This window comes from Odocoileus virginianus, chromosome 14 (genome assembly GCF_023699985.2).
Source record: "Odocoileus virginianus isolate 20LAN1187 ecotype Illinois chromosome 14, Ovbor_1.2, whole genome shotgun sequence".
Lineage (NCBI taxonomy): Eukaryota > Metazoa > Chordata > Mammalia > Artiodactyla > Cervidae > Odocoileus > Odocoileus virginianus.
Genome location: NC_069687.1, coordinates 15084977 through 15107920, shown reverse-complemented (window position 1 = coordinate 15107920; position 22944 = coordinate 15084977). Strand labels below are relative to the sequence as shown.

Genomic DNA, 22944 nt, shown 5'->3' with positions numbered 1-22944 from the left:
GCCCTCCTCCAGGGAATCTTCCTGACCCAGAGATCAAACCCACTGTCTTCTTTGTATCTTGCATTGGCAGGCAGGTTCTTTACCATTAGTGCCACCTGGGAAGCCCAGATAACTCTAGGAATGGACAGAAAAACTCATGTCCATCTCTACAATACTGTGCACACTGGATCTTCCAAGAGATTCTGGAGCATTTCTAGGGCTCAATGCTTCACTGCTATGCTCACTCCACAGCCCCCAAATTAGTCTAAAACCAACTGGCTTTCTTTTCAAACTCCCACCCTCCATCTGCAGGCTCCAAACCCTGCAACATTTGTTTATTTTAGGAGAGAAACAAAGATACGACACAAAAATTTAGTCTTCTGGGCGAAATTATTTTAACGCATGCCATAAATTCTTCAGCCTCTGAAGGAAACCACACGCCTATAATAAGAAGAAAGCGGAGAAGATGGCATGTAGAAAAAGCAGCAGCAGGCAGTAAGCACAAGTGGCGTTATTGAGAAGGCAGAACTGGTTCTCTGCTGGAGAGAACACCAGATCAGGACCAGATTTTCAAAAACTGTTATCAGGGACTTCCCTGGTGGTCCAGTGGTTAAGACTCCCCCTTCCAATGCACAAGGTGTGGGTTCCATCCCTGGTTGGGGAACTAAGATCCCTTGAGGGTCAAAAACCCAAAACATAAAAAAAACAGAAGTAATACTGTTAACAAATTCAATAAAGACTTAAAAAAAAAACCCCAAAAACTGACGTCAGAGTCAAAGAAAGGAAGGAGTTTTTTTAAGTTGAAGACAGTAAGAGTTTGACTCAATTAGACTGAAAGGAGGGCTAGTAGGAATGGAGCTTTAGTGGGAAATAACCTGGGTTTCCACTTGGCCACTAACCAGCTCATGGGACCGTGACTAAGTCACTAACATTTCTAAGGTCCTCTGAGCTCCAAAAGAAGTGTTTTAATGATGAGCTTACAATTCTTCTGTTAGAATGACACAAGAATTTACAAAAGACTGAGGTTGCATTGATAATTAGGAGAATATTTAAATCCAGCCACCGACTTTGTGTAAATGAATCCTGCATGGAGGCAGAGTGAAAATGGGGTCATGAATTTAGGACTTGGTTTATTTCTAATCAGGCAACTACAGAGCTGAAAGAGGGCCGACTAGTGTCTCTGATTAGTATTTCAAAAGTAGAATTACAGGTAAGGTATTTGAGTGATTATTTCCATTCCACCTGTGAGGTGCCATGAAGCCATTTCTCTATAGTCCTCAAAAGCAGCCTTTATCATCGTCATCCCAGAAAAAGGGATGACTTAAAGACATCAGCCCATATTCACACAACAGGAAGCATTTCTAATCTAGAGGCCACTAAATGTATTTATCGATTAAATACTTATTAGACAGTGTATCTCTTCTAAGATAATTTTTCAGAGAAGAAACTAGCACAATTCTCTCTAAATGAATATTGAAGAGGTTAATGTGTTATAATATATTATCCATTTTATCCCAAGTGTCCACATTACATGAGATAAAATAGCCAAGGCTTATGGGAAAAAGCAGCATTGGCCAGCAGAATAGGACTATTAGACATGGATCCAAATTCGATTAATTTCTGTTAGCCCTAGGATCTTATGTACATTATTTAACCCTCTATTTTTTTTCATTTATTCATAGGTAAAATGCTTCTTACAATTTGTTTGAGGGGATAAATTTCAGTTAGAGCATAAGACACATAACAGTCAATGGATGTCTAATTTCATCCCTTAACTTCTCCAGATTTATAAGGAAAAAAAAAAAAAAAACAACTTTGATGGAGGAAATTTCTTCTATGTTACACTTACCATACCCAAAACCACTTCCCCACAGTGGATACCTGACAAATTAATTTCCCTCTTGATTCCGTAAGAATCAAAATCCTGTTTAAAGAAACTATTAGAAAAATAATTTAACCAAAATGAAAATGATTTTACCTTCACTCAACAGCAAAGCCCAGTGTCCAGAAGGCCAAAGATGAATCACTTAGGCAGATCCCTGAATTAAACGCCTGAAAACTCAAATTCCAGGATGAACCATCTCAAATACCTGAAAGGCCAGAGAACTTCCTTTTTTGCGTTTTTGTCACAGTGATTAAGGTTGCCAGGGAGATAATTATTTCCAGGGATTTTGTCAACAGGTAACAATACCCTCACATCCCTGAATAAGACAAGCTTTGGTTTTTACTCCCGGTGTGGACGGTGGGGATGTGGAACTGTGTCCTCAGGATTTTAAATATCTAAATTGGTTTTTACCAATCTTTGTACTAATGACTAAGACACTCTTTTCAGATGCTAATGAATGCACCTTGATTCAGGACACCACAAAGCCAAGTCTTTTCAGGTTATGAATGAATTGTGTCTACACCCCAGGTCATCCAGTGGAGTCCAGATCAAAACAGAGAGCCTTTCTCTGGAGATCTTCAATGGAGTGGGTTGCCATATCTTTCTTCAGGGGATCTTCCTGACCCAGGGATCAAACCTGGGTCTTCTGCATTACAGGCAGACTCTTAACCATCTGAGTCACCAAGGCCTTTAAGTTCCAAGGACTTTCACGGTATTGTTTTCCATTGTGATACTAATCAACACAGGGGCTGGGCTCGTATGAATCGACCCACTCTGGACTTTTAAAAACTAGTACAAGTGTCTTGGCAACAACTACAAGGTATCAGAGCTGCATTTGGAGGCTTTTCTAAACCAGATTTCTATGTTCTACCAACTCCTGTCCAAGGTACCCCCACCAGACCTTCTTGCAATAATAACCTTTGAAATAAGAATAGAGAGGATGAAATAAAGAAAGCTGGTCCTCTCACCGCTTCACAGTGAATGTGCATTATAAAGGTACACAGTATGTGTGAGGCATTCTCCTGTAAACTCTATACTGTAACCTTCATTTTACAGATGAGAATTGAAGCGCAGAGAAGTTAAGCAATTCGACAAATGTCACACAGCTAGTAAATGGCTGAAATGAACTTCTTAAGTCATCCAAAATGATTAAGAAAATAAACCAAATCAGAAACAAGTTTAGAAAGTGTCTTAAGTGATAAGAAGGAAATGTGGAACCACTTGGCCTTCCCTGCTGAACACCATTTTCTTATATAATCTTGAAATGTGTCCTTATGACCTGGGTCCCTGTGGTGCTTGCAGATGGCTTCCATTTCAAAGACTCTAAAGCTTTCAGGAATTTATTCGTAGACTTCGAGGCATGCTCAATTACAACCTACCCTATCTGACTTCCTTCACTAGTCAAAAAAACTCTGCTTTCCCTGTTTGTTCAAAAACATCTACTGCTTTTGGAAAGCCTGATTTTTAATGTTACTTAAACCCTTAAACCCTTAGAGTGCAGAAGAAGAAAAATATACTATGAGACTCTACATCCACATCATCCCATTTCTGAGTTCCAGAACAAAGAAGAGAATGCCATTTAATCACTTTGCTTCCTAGGCTTGTGTCTTTTCAAAATTACAATTTAACTATCCACTGGTATGGCTCAGAGGTTAAAGCGGATGCCTGCAATGCGGGAGACCCGGGTTCAATCCCTGGGTCAGGAAGATCCCCTGGAGAAGGAAATGGCAACCCACTCCAGTATTCTTGCCTAAAGAATCCCATGGACAGAGGAGCCTGGCAGGCTACAGTCCACGGGGTCGCAAAGAGTCGGACACAACTGAGCCACTTCACTTCAAGATCTATATGATTATCATTTACTTCTGATAAGGTTTATTGGACATTTTCTTTTTACGTAACACTTACCTAGATGTCTGTCTTGATAGCAGGGGAGGGGACGGTATTTAACAAAATCTTTTGGCAGGCTGGGAACTTCTGTGGTTTTAAGACCACCCCTGTATTTTCTCAAAAGAATTGAAATGCCATGTCTTGAGTTATGTAGGCAGCCGTGGGAAATTCAGTGAGGGTGGCCATTCTGGCGTCATTTATCCCACATGGGAGCAAACTCCCACACGGTGTCTCATAGAGTTTCAAATATGTATCTCCATGAGGTTTGAAATATCCTATTTCTCACTGAATATACTGAAACCCTCAGGTCTTAATTAGCATGGAACAAAAACATAGCTCAATATATAGAAATCAGTTACTGATATCAATCACACTGATGACTGTGTTGAAAATGCAGGCTGAGAGGTCCAGGGGCTCCGAAGAGCCAGCCACTGTACTTACACCCTTTTCAGACACGTGCGATCCTTTTTATAGCCTAAAATTAAGAATTATTACTCCAGTTTTACAATTGGATAAAATGAAATTCAGAGCAGTTTGAAGCAATTTGGTCAAAGTGGCCCAGCAAGTGCCTAGAGATTTTTCAAACTGACTCTCCTTCGACTACACCCTAGGAAACCCCCCCCCCCCCATTAAGAATATTTTCTCTCTAAAAAACATTCTGGCTATTCACAGCCTGGCTTATTTCCTGATACTAATACACCAGACTTAAGCTGCAAAGTAAAGTTCCCATTGCATTGTATTACCCAAAGCCTTAAGAGTCAGAATAAATGGAAAAGATTCAATGAGTTAGGAAAACTTGATAAAACAACAGATTCCGCTCCCATCCCCCCCACCCACCTCCAGAACTTCAACTCATATACAAGCTCAATTTTACCTCCACAGTACCTGGCTTCCAGTTACCAACTAAAATATTCATCAAGATGTTAATCTTTTGATAGAGGACATAAAGTAGTAGATTAAAACTACATATTAGAAAGATAAAGACCTGAGCAATTCAGAACATCTCTTTCAGCAGAATCAGACACCAAAGGAAATCAATTGCTTTTGATGAACAATAGTGAGCAGGCCTCTTTTTAAATATTTTCGAAACAAAATTTTACAAACAATAACAAAAATAAGGCAGAGCAACTTTATAAATCTTTCGTTTAGTATAAGCATTTGTTTATTACAGCTTTTAAAATGCTTTCATGTGAATGTTTAAGACCCTAAATTTAAGATGCTCAGTGCAACCCATTTATTTCAGGGGTACACTGGTAAAAATTGGAAATGAGCATCTTAGTAGACTAACTAGGCTCTCCCTTCTATATATATACTGAGAAAAACAGAAAACTGATTATTTTCCAAAGACCAACATGAAGCACCATAAAATGATATTCTATACCAACTATTTTGTTTCCTATCAGTATTAAATTTTATTTTGTAACATGAGTATATATATATATATATATACATATACAAATTGTGTGTGTGTGATATACACACATGTATATACCTGGCACTTTACTTTCCTTAAAAATGGTTTTGGATTTTGGTGATTTTTTTACAAAATTACAGTGAATATTACAGACATCTATTTAACAGTGACCAAATCTCCTAAGTTTTTCATACTCCCCTCATCTTGACCATGGTATGAAAATGGTTTGAAACTGTCCTTAATATGAAAAAATTTAAAAGACAAAAATTTAACGAGAGAGAATACGTTACACCTTAGATTATAATACGGTTTGTTCTAGTAAATCCAGGAAGACTGCAAGGGATGCCTCCAAAGATAAAGAGCCAGAGCCCTGTAGGACTCTTCCATTCAAATTAATGTTCAAATGAGGGTGGTCTGTGGGGAGAAAAGGTTCTCCTCTGCCTGCATAATGAGAGCAAGCGCATCAGTTAAGGCGAGATAGGCCACTGGCGCCGCTGATAACACGGTCATTGTTGGCGCATTTTGTCAAAAGGCTCAGCTCCCTTTCTCCACCTGCTAAAGCTTGCCAAAATTGCCATAAAGCTAGCCGGGTAAAAGAATAAGGTAACCGATCATTTATAATTCAATTTAAAAATTGTCTTTCTCAAAAACCTGAGACTCATCGAATTGGGGGCATATTGGTATATATTTGTTATCTCATGTGATCTATTCTCCGACTCATCCGTTCCTCAAAAACATAACCTAAAGAAAAAAACCCTACCTCTAGCCCTCTAAACCCTAAAAAAATCCACCCAATACTATGGAGGACAGTGGATAGCAGGCGGCTACCCTCCATATCAAATAAAGGTCCTGATACATTCAACCTGATCAATATCAAGTTTTATTAACAGGAACAAAAGAGATAATTTCCATTTTCCTGCCACGTGTTGTTTTACCAGGGTGTATTGAGAATACTAAAGCATAAAATTCTTTCAAATGTAATGTACCATGGCAAAAATATAACTATTTAGCTCCTTTTTATACACGACAGTTAAGTCTCTTTTTAGTTGGTAGAACAAACTGGCCCAAAAAGAAGCCATAGTCTGCATCACTGGAAAGAAAATCAGTCATCAACCATCAAATATGTGTCTGTATGTCCATATATATGTATATGGCGACATATCGATATACATGGAAAAGAAAAATTAAGAACTTAATAGACCATCTTCACCCCAGCAGCCCCATCTGCCTTCTTCCTCCCCTACCAGTGGTTTCCATCTCCATGGAGTTCTTCTTGGGTTTTCCTAATGAAACAATGAGGTAGGAATCAAAAGAAAACAGCGTTAGGATCCCAACAAAGTAACCATTTTCTCAGCTCTGGGTTTTGTAGGCCCTCTTGTTCGAATAAATGCCAAATGTCTTAATTTTTCCCCAGTAGTGACACCAGGGGCAAGACCCACTGTCATTTTCGAGACCAATGTCCCTTCATCAAATGGCCAGCAGCAAAAATCTTTCAGGCAAATGGTTAACTGATGCAAATTAATAGGGCCATCATCACTGCAGTGCGATATGTTACAGGAAAAAGAACAATGAACTGCACAAGAAAGGAAAACAGCAGTGTTCGGTTACAAAAACATTAAACCCCAGTTTGCCCTCAGCATCAAGGCTAATATTTTTCATCAATTGAAACAACTAAGAAGGCAAAAGATGAGATTGCCTGGGAGAAGAAATACACGCACGGGGTGGCGGGGAGACTGTCATCTGTATCCAAGGGTTTCACGCAACATTTAGGGCAAACGCCTTTGTTCCTGGGCTTGGGAAGGGAGTGGGTGGGTGGGTGATGGAGGGATCAAACGGGTCGGCCCGGGCCCTCCACACCCTGCTCTCCGGCGCATGCGCGAGGCCAAGACAAAGGAATAGGTAATTACAGTCCGGATTCATTCATTTTGCCCGCAGTACTGAGGTCTGTGAGCCCAGGTTGTAATCCCTGCGAGGCTGATCCACACCCCTAGTGCAAGAAGACCACCTCTATGCCAGTGTTTGATTTTAACCTGCCGCAGATATGCTAGTGGCCTCGCGGCAGACCGAGGCGTGGTTGTCAATCCTGTTCCAGGTACTAAAAAATGTACCCGTGTGCGCTGCGTTATTTTAAGCAGGGTGAAAATTACACAGGCAAAGACTGTTCACGGAGTTCGTTTCAAGGCGGAAATGTCTCTTGAGGAAGCAGATAAGGAGCCTAGCCAAGCGTTCGATGAATATTCATGAAAAGAATGCGGTTTGTAGCCACGCATTGTGTGTGCGCTCGGATCCAAGGATTCTGCAATTTTTATTCTTTGGGGAAGCGGGGAGGAGGAGATTGGGCGAAGAAGGGGGAACAGGGGCCGGGCGTCGGGTTTCAGTGTTAGCGCTTTAGGCAAAACCTACTAAACCCCAAACCTTCGCCCCCGGCCGGGCTGGGCGGCAAGGGCCGCGGGCTGTCAGGTTCAAGCTCACACCCTCCGGGCCAGGGCCGCCAGTGGAGGCGCCCAGCGCATTCTCCGAACTGAGTGCCGGAGACAAGGAAACGTTCAGATGCAGCCCACAGGTTAATGGCAAGGCAGCTCGGCCCGGTCCGGGGCTGGGGCTCTGATCGGCTCAGTGGTGCTTCGGAAGGCACGCTGTCGTGTGAACCTCGCATTCCTCGGCCACCCCAAGCCAAGATTCAGGAGTCCCAGCGGCCAAGGAAACCCATTTGCTGAACCAAAAAGCCACCTCCTTCCTTCTGATCACACCACGTCCCCCCGTATCCCTTCTCCCTCCCCCTTACACTCCCGCCCCACCCCACCCCCACCCTTCGTCTTCTGCCGCTGCGACCCCCGCACCCAGCGCCTTCTTCCAGGCGGTGAGCCGCGCGGGTGACAGCCTCTCCCACAAGACTCACAAAACCGTCTCTTCGGGACTCAGTGCACCGCAAGGGCTTCCCGTTCGGCAATCTCCCGCTGCATTAGCAGCTTTCCTCCCGCTACCCACCACCAACTCCGCTTAGCAGGCTCACCAGCCCCCCATCCCCCCAGCCTCCCCACCCTGCGAGTGGCTGCAGCCACCCACCTCGGAGGGCCGCCCCCCCATCTCCCCAGTTCCCCGCGACGCGACAGAGCCCTCCCCGAGGGATCACCCCCCACGACCAGCGCCGTCTAATCGGGGGCCCCGCACCACTCCCCTTCCCCACACCCCCCACCCCGGGCCGCGGCGCCGAGAGAGAACAAAGGGCCTCGGGGGGGGGTGGGGCGGGTGCAGAGGGGGAAAGAAACGGGGTGGCGGTGGGGGAAGAAGGAAACGGAGGCCCCCGGGGTGGCCGGCACCCCGGGTCCGCGGCGGCTGCGGGGGCCACCGGGGCGCGCCTCCTTACCGGGTCTGGGTGCCTGTGGCCGCCCCGAGGTGATCGCGGTGCCGCGGAGGGGCCCGGGTAGCTGGGCGACGTCCGGCCGGGTGCCTGGCCGCTAGGCGGGAGGCTCTCTCCCCGGCTCGACGGCGGGGAGCCCGGAGAGAGGAGCGAGCTGTCGCGCTGCTGCCGCCGCCGCCCTCGCCGCTGCCGCTACTGCCCTCGCCGCCGCCGCCGCAGCCTCTGCATTTCTCGCGCGCTCGCTCCCCCTCCCCTTCCTGCCCTGCGCCCTCCCCCCGCGCGCCAGCCCGCCCCGCCCCCGCTCGCCCCGCCCCCAGCTCGCCCCGCCCCTCCCCTCCCGCTGGGGGCCCCGCCCGCCTTCCGTCCGCTCCTCTCGGTCCCCCAACCCCGCCTGCCCGGGTACCCCCGCCTCCCTTCTCCTTCAAAGGGCTGGTTCCCCTCCTCGCCCCCTCCCCTTCCCTCCATCCCCGGGCCCCTCCTGCCTTCCTAGCCCACTCCCAACCCACCTCCCCTCCACTCCTCTCCAGTCCCTGGCCCCCCACCCCCGTCGCCTCCCCTCCCCCCGCAGCGCCGGCGATGTTTGGGGCACACACACACACTCTCGCTCTCCAATGCGCCCCCCTTTCTGTCTATTCTGTTTGGAACGGTTGGGTAAGAAGGGCTCGGGCTGTCGCTCAGACCTTGAGGGGCCGCCTCGAGGTGGTGCCTGACGTCCCCTGCCCCTTGCTAACCTTTCTCAGCATCCCACCCGAACGCTCGCGACGTCCGGGTGAAATTCTGATACTCGGGCGGGCAGTGAGGTTCGGGGGGAGAGTTGACCTGGTGGCTCCCTTCAGCCCATCAGGACCGACGCCCGAGGGTGGACAGTGTTCTCCCAGGGCAGGCGCGTCTGGGCGGCGCCCGGGTGCCCCGAGTGTGCTGCGCCCCGGCAGGTTGCGGCTTTGGACCAGCGCGGCGCGGAGGTCCAGGCGGCCAGGCTCGCGGCATCGCCCCTGCGAGGATGGTCTCAGGACTTGGGAGAAGAAGGAGGGAAGACCAGAGTGCTAGGCACGGAGCCGTCGGGTTTTTGTTTTTGTTTTGTTTTGTTTTTTGATGTCTGTGCTTTAACGGAGGCACCAGTCCTCAGGAAGAGCGAGTTAGCCGAGACAAGCCGCACAGTGCAAGCTCAGAAACGCACAGGTCAAAACCATGGCCAACTGCGGAGTGTGGGGTGTCCCGGCGGGGGCGGGCGGGTGCTGCCACTTTATCACAGGAATACAAAATAACCACCAGGGTGGGGATATGTGCTCACCTTGCTTATCAGTTGGTCAGAAGCAAATGCGAAAAATAACGTAACACGACATCGCTTAGAACGGTATAGCTCTTTTCATTAGACAAAAGCCAATTTTACCCTTCCTGCAAAACCCTTCTGAGGCCTTGGAACTTTCATTTGCGGCATTTGCGCGCCCTCTGGCGGTATCTGGATTGCTTTCCGGCTCGCCCACATCGCAGCAAAGAAAACCGAAGTATGCTGCTGCTGCTTCTCCAGGGTGGTTCTGCCCTCTTGACCTGGGCAAGGATTCGAGGACAGGAATGTTATCCAAAGCCGGAATGACACAGTGTAACCATATGTTACAAGGAGGCAGACGCCAAAGGCAAGTGCATCCTCATTCAAGCGGGAAAAGGTAAGTCCATTTTCGATTAACAAGGAAAAAACTTACCAGAATTTAAATGCATAAATTAAGCTGGGTGACAGTGTGAACCCCATACAAGCCTCGAAGTTTTGCAGTGGAACAAGGCTCCCCGACTCTACTGATATTTACAGTTTATGCGGGCCACGCCAAATTAGACAAAGGCATGAAAGTTGGAAATGTTCACCTATGAAAGCCAAAGGGGCAAGGGAATTTTGCTGTCCTTCTCATTTTTTTCTTTTGTCTGTTTACCATTTAAATGAAATAACAAAGTGTGTGTGTGCGCGCTCAGTCGCTAAGTCGTGTCCAACTCTTTTCGACCCTTGGACTGTAGCCTACTAGGCTCCTCTGTCCACGGAATATTCCAGGCAAGAATACTGGAGTGGGTTGTCATTTCCTCCTCCTAGGGGATCTTCCTGACCCAGGGATCGAACCCACATCTCCTGCAGCTTCCGTATTTGCAGGAGGATTCTTTATCACTGAGCCAAAGAAGTAAAATATAGTACAAAAACAGGGAAGCAAATTACAAATAAAAGCATTTTATTTATTTGAACATAAATGTTCAATAATTTTCCATGTTCAGTGTATGGCCCTCATTCCAGCACATTATTTATGAAGTTAGATGTAGGGTTACTCAGTCTCCTGTTTTGGACAGATAATTTTCTGATGAAGGTGGGTATTGGGTGGATCTGTCCAGTGTACTGTAGGTTTTTCATCATCACTATTGACCTCTATCTATCCACTAGTTACCAGTAATACACACAGAAACACACACATGTATCACCCCCACCACCACCACCACTTGTGACAGGCAAAATATCTCCAGACATTGCCAAACGTCCCCTGGGAGGCAAAAATCCCTCCAGGTTGAAAAACTACTGGGCTTTAATTTTTTTTGAACCGTTATGAGCAAGCCTTTAAGTTTTAACCCTAGTCAATTAAATGAGCATTTACAATTTTATGCTTAAAACATGTACTGAATATATTTGTTAGAGTATCTGCATAGTTATTTCATTTAGCATTCAGTTTTTATCCCTGTGATCTTCCAGTCATGTAAACTCATCCCAAAATGAGTAAATATATGTTCCTATTGTGTTTGCGTGGTAAGTCTTTGGGTGTTATCTTCTATCTTTTCCTTTTTCAATTAAAAAAAAAAAAAAAACCTAACAATTAATGTTTGGTACTTTCAGTGCTCCTAGCTAAATTTTCATGCTAGAGAAAACAAGCCTTTCAAAGGTGTGGTTAGAATATAGATCACAGGTTACCATAGAAACGGGAGGCAAAAGCTTACATCAATGAGACTTCAGGTCTCCTCAGTTTGGTCTTCCATCAGATTTGTTTATTTAAAAGATTTTTAAAGGAATTCTTCTTTAATGAATTAGTGATGTAACTGGCTGATAGAGCTATTAATCTTAAGAATTAATATTTTCCAGAATTTATAAATATGTACCATGTAGTACCCAACATGCTATATCTGTTATATCCCCATACATTATAAAATCCAATTTGTTGATGTTTTTAGTCTCATTTTTAGTTGTTTATCTAACATCTTACATTTTTAAGATGCATGCTCTTGAAAAGTTGTTTTTATTTTTTTTTAAACCCACACTTAGGGAATTAATGACTAAGCAATTTAAAGCTCTGCAGTTCAGAAAATTGTTAATGTAAACTACTATGGATGCCACTAGCTGTTTAGATTATAGATGAATTAACTTGGAAGTAGATGTTAAAGGTGCAGTTTATGACAAATGTAATTAATTTTCAACATTATATTCATGAAACTAAATATTGCTTAACTCTCTAAAAGGAGTGAATAATTTTTAATAAAGCTAGGCTTCCTGGGATGTAAAATGAATTTCACTGTCATTTTCAATTGCCTACATATTTTGCTTCAGTGAGGCATAACCTGCATTATGGAAATATTCATCAAAAAGATAAATGATTCAGTGACTACTGATTTTTACTAAAGGATTTGCTGTAGAATTGCTTGCAGTGAAATGGACTCATGTCACCTAAATTAGTAGGCTTACAAAACCTCAATGTGTGTTCAGCTTTTCAAATCATATCTATTGTCATTGAGACATATAGGGTAGTTTATTATGTAGACCTCATCTCGCCTCCAAAGCTTACCCACCACTCCCCTCTCGGTACCTCTCATATCACCCACCGAGGCCAAGCACCTTCCCAGTTCCCCAGCCTTTCCTCCTAAACAGTGAAAAGAGAATTATGACCCCAGATAATACCTGTGGACCAACATGAATGAAGCAAAAGCATGGTGACAGTCGTGTCACCCCACTGTTCCCCTAGCCACCTTTGCCTGACATCTTTTTGACTAGCTCTTGTTCAGGACTACTGAATTAATGCAAACCCACAGAGACTTCTATAGAGAATTTGATCAATTCAACAGGACAGCTAAGTATTGGGCGAAGGACTGAATTGCTGCAATTTGTTGACAAGATCTCTTCTATGAATTGCAAGCTAAAGGTTAGACAGGCAATATTACATATGAAAGTAGATAGCTTTTCTTTCTTAAATACATTAATAATTTTTAATGAAAGGACAATGTTGACATTTGCATATTTACCTCCTCTTTCTGCCCCACTCCCCACACACCCCACCACCACCATTATTACAATCTCAGCCTTCACATAGCCAAGAAAGGACTTTGTTTCAGTTAGTGGTTCTCAAGTGAGGGCTCTTCTGAGTCCCAGAAGACAAGTGGCAATATCTCCAGGCTTTGGGGAAAGTGCTACTAATAGATAAAGATCAGGCATCTTTAGATTTAACTAATTCAACTAATAGATAAAGATTAGGGTTACTGTTAAACCTCCTACAATGCACATAGAACAGCCCCCGTAACAGGCAGTTGCCCATCCTAAAATGTCAGTAGCAGCGAGTGGAGAAACCTTGGTTTAACACCTGATGTTTCTGAAGAGGACGTGCTGCCTGAGGAGCTGTCTCCTGCTGTGGTTCAAGGTGTCAGTAGAGGCAGCAGGTCTGGAGGTGCGAAGACTTAACAGATTTTCCTTTGAGCGGGGGCTGCATTGCACCCTGAACCCCTACATCACCACCTTTCTTGGCTAGATCACAAATCTAGGTGGTGACTTCCAGAGCCACGGCAGATTTTTAATTCCACTGTATTACTACATGCTGAATAAATGGAAGAAAACAACTTCCCTGGTCCCCTGTTTCATGCGCCTCTTTATGTCCTGTAAGAGGGGAGCTGGAAACCTGAGCCAACGTGTGTTTACCACCAAACAGTGGACCTGAAATGCAAGGAGCAGCCTGGCCTTGGCACCACACTGGGAACATTTTTGCCCAAGATAAAAGACGGATAAAAAACAAATCTTATCCTCTACCTGAATAGTTCTCATTCCCAACTCCCTCCTCCCTTTCACAGACAGGAATTTCCCCACCTATCCTGTAAATCCCAAAGCACTTTATCTACTCACTAGCATTTTCTATGAAGAAAATACACAAAAGTAGACATAGAAAATGTCAACTACAAATCGGCACTTGCCAAGAGCATTGACAGTGACTGAACAGCAAGGGCATTTGCCATTTGCCTCTGCAGAGATGGGCTTCCCTGGTGGCTCAGAGGGGAAAGCGTCTGCCTGCAATGTGGGATAGCTGGGTTCGATCCCTGGGTTGGGAAGATGCCCTGGAGAAGGGAATGGCTACCCACTCCAGTATCCTGGCCTAGAGAATTCCGTGGACTGTATAGTTGATGGGGTCACAAAGAGTCGGATACGACAGAGCGACTTTCACTTTCACATTTTGATCTCAATCCTTGCATCTCCTTATATTTAGAAAAGCACTAAATCCCTTCATGGTGATATCAGATCCTCACTACTAGCAGAAAACCTTTTGTAAAATGAGTGCTTAATGGTTCTGAACGTGGCCTTCTCCAAAACCTTATATATTGATCTTCCCCCACTACCTGTTTGGAGCAGTCTCTCAGAGCTATCTGAGGTGCTGCCTCACAGGCTGCAGTCCTCATTTTGCCCCCAGATAAAACACTTAACTCACAACTCTCAAGTTGTGCATCTTTTTTCGTTGACAAAAACAAACCTGTGGTCACCAAAGTGGAAAGGTGGTGGAGGTTTAGTCACTCAGTCGTGTCCAACTCTGCAACCCCATGGACTGTGGCCCGCCAGGCTCCTCTGTCCATTAAAGTCTCCAGGCAAGAATACTGGAGTGAGGGAAGATTCCCTTCCGCAGGGGATCTTCCCCACCCAGGGACTGAACCTGGGTCTCCTACATCGCAGGCAGATTCTTTACCAAGTGAACCACCAGGGAAACTCCAAAGGGGAAAGGGGGAAAGGATAAATTAGGAGGTTAGGATTAACAGATACCTACTACTGTTTATAAATATGACCTGTATAAACAAGGACCTAATGTATACTGCAGGGGACTATATTCAGTAGTTTATAATAACCTATAAGGGAAAAGACTTTGAAAAAGAATGTATGTGTGTATAACTGAATCTGCATACTGTATACTTGAAACTAACATGATACTGTAAATCAACTTACTTCAGTATAAATAAGTGAAAGAAATACATAAAGCCAGTGATCAAAGGATGTTTGCCTCCCTAACCAGTGAGGGCTTTTTTCAAGCACTGCTTACCTGTTTCTGCAGACACAGGGCAAGGGATTAGAACAGAGGGACCTTGGTCTTGGGGAAATAGTCCTTCATTCTTTGGCTGCCCTTCCTCCATAATCACCCATTAAGCTCTTCAAATAACAAATGACTTTACAATGGCATAAAGAATGTTGTAGAGCACTTTTTCACATGGTTTCCCTTTTGAGTGAAAGAGACTATAGAGATTCCAACATCAATTATTGTGAAGCTTAAGACCAGCCCCGTGTCTTGTTACCACCTGCTTCTCTCTCAGATCAAATACCCTACTGGCATTTTTACTTTTAACTTCAATGCAAGAAATAGTGCCCCAAATAAATTGGTTTTAAGTGCAAAGTAAGTTGCCAAGCAGAAGGCAGAGAATGCACTTTTTTTTTTTTTTTTTTTTTTGCTGTAAATTAGTAAAGCGATGCTGCTTTGCCTACTCCTCCAAGTGCAAATACTGTCAAATTCCAATATCTCCCCAACTCTGCTCTTTGGAAAGACTCCCCAAGACTTCCAAACAGAAACCATAACCCTCTTGCTTCTTAAACCTAGAAATCTCCTACTCATCAAAATCCAACGTAATGTCAAAAAGAATGATTCCTCCCCAAACAGAAAAGCAAAATAGTAAGAAATAAGAAAACCAAATTGCAAATGTATTCAAGAAAGAGCTGGTGAAAATGGCTGAGGATATCTAAACCAACCAACCACAAAAACAGCTATTGTATCAGTAGTTTTAATGGGACCTGAAAGTCATCTGTGAAAATGAGTGATGGGCCAGGAAATTGGACAGGCAAGAAAAGCATGGTTCCTGTCTTAAAGCATCAGCATTTCTGGAGGATTTGGAACAAAGAAGAAAATCAGTCTCATTGTAGTAATTAAAAGACTCATGTGATCAAAATCAAACACAAGGAAAGATGTCAAAAACAACTTCTTAGGTGCCTAAAGTAAGTTCCTGAATTATATAGAAAGTATTACTGTTCCTATATTATGCTATACATACATACACAGGGAAGAGCTGCAGGATTTCAGCCCAAACTGTTCCTGTAGCTCTCGGTGGGAGTCGATGTCGTTTCAGAGGTGGGGCAGAAGGTTACTCAGCTTTCTAATATCATGTTCTCAAGTTCCATATTGAATGACTGTTTTTGCAGTGACCACTCATTACTTTGGGAATCACAATGTATAATTTTGTACACTGCTTGGGAGACCTGGGCTAAGAAATCACTACTTGGAAACTGCCTTCTCATCAGCATTCCTGGCACTCTGTATTTTAACACCATACTACTGCTTCTTGCATCTCTCTGCTTCTTCACCTTGAAATTAGTGGCTCAGTTTGGATGAAGAACGTGGCCGCAGCCTTGGCACTCTCCTTTGGACTGCTGGCCGAGGTCCCTGGGGTGCCCTAATCCAGTCCATTTCTAATGCAGAGAACTGCCTCCCGCTCCCAGATTCTGAGATGGGGATTTCATTAATAGGAGGAACAAGATTTTAGTCTATAGTTAGTTCCTGCCACTCCATCTATGTAGTAACTTAATTTTTGTATTTGCATAATCAAAACAGTTCTGTTTTCTTTATAACATTGTTTGTTATGTCTTCCTCATTGTATCAGTGAATTTCTAGTACACAGTATTGTTGCTGAATCAAAACCACCTGAGCATTTTATCTTCTATTGAAGATAGTTATCTCCTTTCTGCTAACAATGCTACGGTGACAGTTTTGAAACACGGTTCTCATCTTTTAAAGTATTTCCTCAGTTCCAGTTTCTAGAAAGAGGACCCATAAATTGACACTATGCTGATTTTTATGGTTTTGTCCTCCAGTATGATTAAACAAATTTGCTGCAACCAAAAAAACCTAAGAGAACCTACCTCTCCAGAGCTCCAATGCCAAAACATTTTATAATGATTTTAAGTTGCATATTAATTACAGACAAGATTAGACTCTTTTCCCAATGTCGATTCATTGCTTGGATTTCCTTTGATGTCACAGTCTCAGTCTCTTGTGAAAAGGTTAATATCAATTCTATGGATCAAAGTCTTCTATCAGTAATTGTTCATCCTATTGATCGTTTTTTTTCAATGGAAAAATTGATTCCATTTTTACAGAGCCGGTCTCTTTGGCATCTGTTGAAACCTAGCAGAATGTGACTGGGTGAGACTATCCTCTCAGTGATTGAGTTGGCAAGCTTGGCTTTTAGGTGATAAATGGTATCAAATCCTAACTTTGCCTTCACTTTCTATTCTTACAATCCTTCTTGGCTTTTAGCCTTAGTCTTTTCATCTGGAAAATGGGAAAATTACTAATTTCATTGGACTGTTCTGAAAATTATATGAGAAAATGAATGTAAAACTCTTAGCCAGTTCATAAAACATACTCAGAAAAATGTGTTCTAAGGAAGCTAATTTTGCAGCCCCACCAAGATGACCTTTGAGGACGGGATAAAATAACAAAACCTAAGTAATGAATCAGGGAAGACAGGAGGGTTCAGAAAACCATAACAGAAGGCCTGAAGTTTGTTGCTATGTTTGCACAAAGAATTTAGCTCTAAGTTTCTTGGAAGCCACGAGAAAAAAAAATCAAAATATTATGGACTACTAATTTTTCTGATAAGGGAAAGCATTTCAAATATGTCAGAAGGAACAACTCTTCCTAGCAACCAGCTTTAAGAAGAATGTATCTCTATATCCCTTTCTGTAAGACAATTTCTTAAAGGAAAAATTTTCAGTAATGACTTTTACTGGAGATACGGCAGTTTTCTCATGAGGCCATTTATTGTATCAATCTGCAAATGCAGAAACCATCTTAGTATAATTCTGTGAAAACGTTTTTATGAAAAAAGGAAAAATAATGAGGTCCAGACCAGCAACTGTGTCTGGAGCACATAGACAGATTCTCCATGTGGGTCGAGGGCACAGGAAGGGAGCAGGGAGCGTCTCCTTGGACTGGGCACGGTGTCCATTGTGGGAGCAAGGTCAAATCCAAACATGTGTCCACTCTCACCCCCAGGCCCTGGTGCTGCCTCCCCCCTTCAGTCTCAGGCAGAAGGTTTCAACCCAGGACTCCACGCTCCCAGGGGACTAAGGAGCGGCCATCCGGGCGCTCCTCGTCCTCCGTCTTGGCTCAGTCCAGCTCAGCTCAGTCACTCAGTCCTGTCCCACTATCCGCGACCCCATGGACTGCAGCACACCAGGCCTCCCTGTCCATCACCAACTCCTGGGGCTTGCTCAAGCTCACATCCATTGAGTCAGTGACGCCATCCCACCATCTCATCCTCTGTCATCTCCTTCTCCTCCTGCCTTCCATCTTTCCCAGCATCAGGATCTTTTCCAGTGAGTCAGTTCTCCCCATCAGGTGGCCAAAGTATTGGAGTTTCAGCTTCAGCATCACTCCTTCCAAGGAACACTCAGGACTGATCTACTTTAGGATGGACTGGTTGGATCTCCTTGCAGTCCAAGGGACTCTCAAGAGTCTTTTCCAACACCACAGTTCAAAAGCATCAATTCTTCGGCGCTCAGCTTTCTTTATGGTCCAACTCTCACATCCATACATGACTACTGGAGAAACCATAGCTTTGACTAGATGGACCTTTGTTGGCAAAGTAATGTCTCTCCTTTTTAATATGCTGTCTAGGTTGGTCATAGCTTTTCTTCCAAGGAATAAACATCTTTTAATTTCATGGCTGCAGTCACCATCTGCAGTGATTTTGGAGCCCAAGAAAATAAAGTCTGTCACTGTTTCCACTGTTTCCCCATCTATTTGCATGAAGTGATGGGACTAGATGCCTTGATTTTCATTTTTTAAATGTTGAGTTTTAAGCCAGCTTTTCCACTCTTTCACTTTCATCAAGAGGCTCTTTAGTTCCTCTTTGCTTTCTGCCATAAGGGTGGTGTTATCTGCATATCCGAGGTTATTGATATTTCTCCCTGCAATCTTGATTCCAGCTTGTGCCTCATCAGTGCAGCATTTTGCATGATGTACTCTGCATATATGTTAAATAAGCAAGGTGACAATATACAGCCTTGAGGTACTCCTTTCCCAATTTGGAACCAGTCCATTGTTCCATGTCCAGTTCTAACTGTTGCTTCTTGACCTGCATATAGGTTTCTCAAGAGGCAGGTCAGGTGGTCTGGTATTCCCATCTCGAAGAATTACAGTTTGTTGTGATCCACACAGTCAAAGGCTTTGGCATAGTCAATAAAGCAGAACTAGATGTTTTTCTGGAACTCTCTTGCTTTTTCGATGATCCAGCGGATGTTGGCAATTTGATCTCTGGTTCCTCTGCCTTTTCTAAATCCAGCTTGAACATTTAGAAGTTCTCAGTTCACGTACTATTGAAGCCTAGCTTGGAGAATTTAGAGCATTACTTTGCTAGTGTGTAAAATGAGTGCAGTTGTGTGATAGTTTGAACATTCTTTGACCTAGCCTTTCTTTGGGACTGGAATGAAAACTGACCTTTTCCAGTCCTGTGGCCATTGCTGAGTTTTCCAAATTTGCTGACATATAGAGTGCAGCAGTTTCACAGCATCATCTTTTAAGATTTGAAATAGCTCAGCTGGAATTCCATCACCTCCACTTTGGCTGCTTCTTACTAAATGCCAGATATTTTGGAGTAAAGGTGGCTCAGATGTTAAAGAGTCCGCCTGCAACACAGGAGACCCGGGTTCCATCCCTGGGTTGGGAAGATTCCCTGGAGAAGGAAATGACAACCCATTCCAGTATTCTTGCCTGAGAAATCCCACGGACAGAGGAGCCTGCCAAGCTATAGCCCAGGAGGTCGCAAAGAGCTGGACATGACTGAGCAACTAACACACTTTCACACTTAAGTAAAAGCTGAGGTGCAAAAATCAGCTTCTCAATATTGTATTGACTGAAAAATAATAAGAAGTATTTGTATTTTAAAGTTTTCTCTTTCTTCTTTTAAATTTAAGACTCTGCCTTGTATTTTGGCCCAGGGAGGGGTCCCCCAGGTCTGCCTGAAGGGGTGCTGTGGGAGTCTGGCCATGGACACCCTTCCAGTGGGGCTCGCTGCAGACCCTAGCAGAGCGCAGAGATGGGGGGGTGCAGGGCAGAGCGCTGAGGGCTGAGAAAAGCAGGGTTGGCCTGAAGGACATGTGTAACTACTGCTAGAAAATACCCACCCACTGCTTAAATGTGTATGCTATATGCTGTTTCTTAGAGTTATTACCTGATCATCTCAAAGGGATTGATACTTTTTTAAAGGTAAATTTAAAAACTGAAGTTAAACCTAGAATCCCTGACTTCAAAAATAAACAGTCTAGGGAATTCCCGATGGTCCAGAGGTTAAGACTCCATGCTTCCACTGCAGGGACTCAATCCCTGCTCAGGGATTAAGATCCTGCATGCTACATGGTGTGGCCAGAAAAACTAAGCAAATAAATTAAAAGGCATAATAAAACTACTTTAAACAATTAAATGTTTTTTTTTTCAATTAAATGTTTAAAAAAAATAATAATCTAATGGAGAAGCTTATAAGGCCCTCCTAGAAAGGGCCAAAATACTAAATATTTTAGGTTTTGCAAGCCATGAGATTTCTGTCTGCCACTGGGACTCCGCCATATCAAAGGAAAGCAGCCATACAGACCATAAAGCCAAATGGACATGGCTGTGGCCCAATAAAACTTTATTTTCGACAACACATTGGCAGGTCAGCTTTGACATAAGATCAGCAGTTTGTCCCACTCTGGTATACATCATTAATAATTTCCTCCCACTAAAATCGCCAATCTCTATCCTTTCTTTTCACTGAGATAAACTCTACCCATTCTTTTAAGTCTCCGTGTCCATTCAGGTGTTTTTTAATCCACTCAAAACATTTATGAGTGACTGGGTGACCTAGGAAGTGATGAAAATTTGCATATAATCTTGATTTTCATTAAAAGGGGCTTACACTCCCTTCTGGGGTTCATTTTATCTTAATCTCATTAACTTCACATTTCTTATTCCCATAATGGAAATAAAGCTTGAAATACTTGTCAGTCTAGTCTGAAATTATCTCCTTGTAAAGAAGCAAAGTGGAAGAAAAGAAAGCAAATGAAGCCAGCCAACTAGAAGAAAAGATAACACATCTAGGGAAATAAAATAATAGACATAATAAATGCCAGACAGTGCAGGACATTTTTCTGAAAGGAACATTTTTAATATACAAAAAATGCTTTTCTTTTAAGATATAGGGTATCAGATGAATTCTAGTTAAATAAATAGATGCAGATCCCTTTCAGTTCATCTTAGATTTATTCCTGGAGACTGCAGTTTATAATTTTGAGTCTGAATTGAAATCTTACTCTATCATTAAATGTTGAGAACTGCTCAAAGGTTTAAATCTAGTTCAAATCTAAAATGCAGTTGAAACAACAATGTTTTGGGAATCTGTCTTTTTAAATCACTTCACATTTAGAGCTGAAGGAAGCCATGTAACCCAGGAATGCCCAGCCAACACCGCCTTCCACATCCAGTTGGGAACTGCTGATCAGTCAATATCAATCAATCACAGCATTCTTTCCCTGGGCAAAAAATTCTTTGCTACACTATACCCAAGATGCCAATTAGATCTTACCCCAAGGCTGATATGTAATCGTCATCTCCAATGTATTCCAGCCCCTCACTTTACAAATTAAGAAGCCATAAGATTAAAGCATCTTTCCAAGTGCTAAGCACAATTCTTATCAATGTAGTGCCTTTTCTGGGACTTCCCGGTGGCTCAGACAGTAAAGAATCTGCCTGAAATGCTGGAGACCCAGGTTCGATCCCTGGGTTGGGAAGATCCCCTGGAGAAGGGAACGGCAACCCACTCCACTATTCTTGCCTGAAGAATTCCGTGGACAGAGGAGGCTGTCAAGCCACAGTTCATGGGGTTGTGCAGAGTTGGACATGACTGAGCGACTAACACTTTCACTTTCTCGTGCCTTTTCTACTTCTGTCTTCCAAATGCCAGATTACCAAGAGACCAGGGTTGGGTGGGAGTTGCCATTCTTGTAATATGAATTCATGTGTAAACTAAACATTTATCAAGCACCTACTAAATGCCAGGAACTCTGCCAGAGTGCTGAGAATTTAGTAATAAAGAAGGCCAGCGAGGTCCTTTTGGGCCCAAAGGATACAAACAAAACCTTGAGGAGTTTTATTGTGATGGGAAGCAGAGAAAGGAAGCATTAGCTAAAGAGAATTTGGAACAAAGGAAAGTTTTTTTCTGTGTTTTTTTTTTTTTTTTTTCTTAATGACAGCTATTGGAGCCAGAGAATCTCTATACAGTCAGCAAAAACAAGATCGGAAGCTGATTGTGGCTCAGATCATGAACTCCTTATTGCCAAATTCAGACTTAAATTGAAGAAAGTAGGGAAAACCACTAGACCATTCAGGTATAACCTAAATCAAATCTCTTATGACTATACAGTGGAAGTGAGAAATAGATTTAAGGGACTAGATCTGATAGACAGAGAGCCTGATGAACTATGGACGGAGGTTCGTGACATTGTACAGGAGACAGGGATCAAGACCATCCCCATGGGAAAAAAATGCAAAAAGGCAAAATGGTTGTCTGAGGAGGCCTTACAAATAGCTGTGAAAAGAAGAGAAGCGAAAAGCAAAAGAGAAAAGGAAAGATATTCCCATTTGAATACAGAGCTCCACAGAATAGCCAAGAGAGATAAGAAAGCCTTCCTCAGCAATCAATGCAAAGAAATAGAGAAAAACAACACAATGGGAAAGACTAGAGATCTCTTCAAGAAAACTAGAGATACCAAGGGAAAATTTCATGCAAAGAGGGGCATAATAAAGGACAGCAATGGTATGGATCTAATAGAAGCAGAAGATATTAAGAAGAGGTGGCAAGAATACACAGAAGAACTGTACAGAAAAGATCTTCACGACCCAGATAATCACGATGGTGTGATCACTCACCTAGAGCCAGAAATCCTGGAATGTGAAGTGAAGTGGGCCTTAGGAAGCATCACTACGAACAAAGCTAGTGGAGGATGATGGAATTCCAGTTGAGCTATTTCAAATCCTGAAAGATGATGCTGTGAAACTGTTGCACTCAATATGCCAGCAAATTTGGAAAACTCAACAGGGTCCACAGGACTGGAAAAGATCAGTTTTCATTTCAATC

General features: G+C 43.3%; 1 protein-coding gene and 1 long non-coding RNA gene across 3 annotated transcripts in view; one reads left to right on the top strand and one right to left on the bottom strand.

Annotated features, from left to right (window-relative positions):
* The window catches only part of BASP1 (brain abundant membrane attached signal protein 1), a 51381-nt gene extending 42615 nt beyond the window's left edge, over window positions 1–8766 (bottom strand). The window contains exon 1 of one of the 2 annotated variants that reach the window (XM_020868886.2): window positions 8533–8766. The gene's annotated coding sequence lies outside the window, so the exon portion shown is untranslated. Of the gene's footprint in view, window positions 1–8064; window positions 8089–8532 lie in introns of those variants that run through there. The other variant, XM_020868887.2, reaches the window with a different exon arrangement.
* A 175-nt stretch (window positions 8767–8941) lies between these two features.
* LOC139038238 (uncharacterized) overlaps window positions 8942–22944 on the top strand; it is a 136531-nt gene continuing 122528 nt past the window's right edge. Inside the window, exon 1 of the long non-coding RNA XR_011491177.1 lies at window positions 8942–10190. This is a non-coding gene — a long non-coding RNA (uncharacterized lncRNA). The remainder of the gene's footprint in view (window positions 10191–22944) is intronic.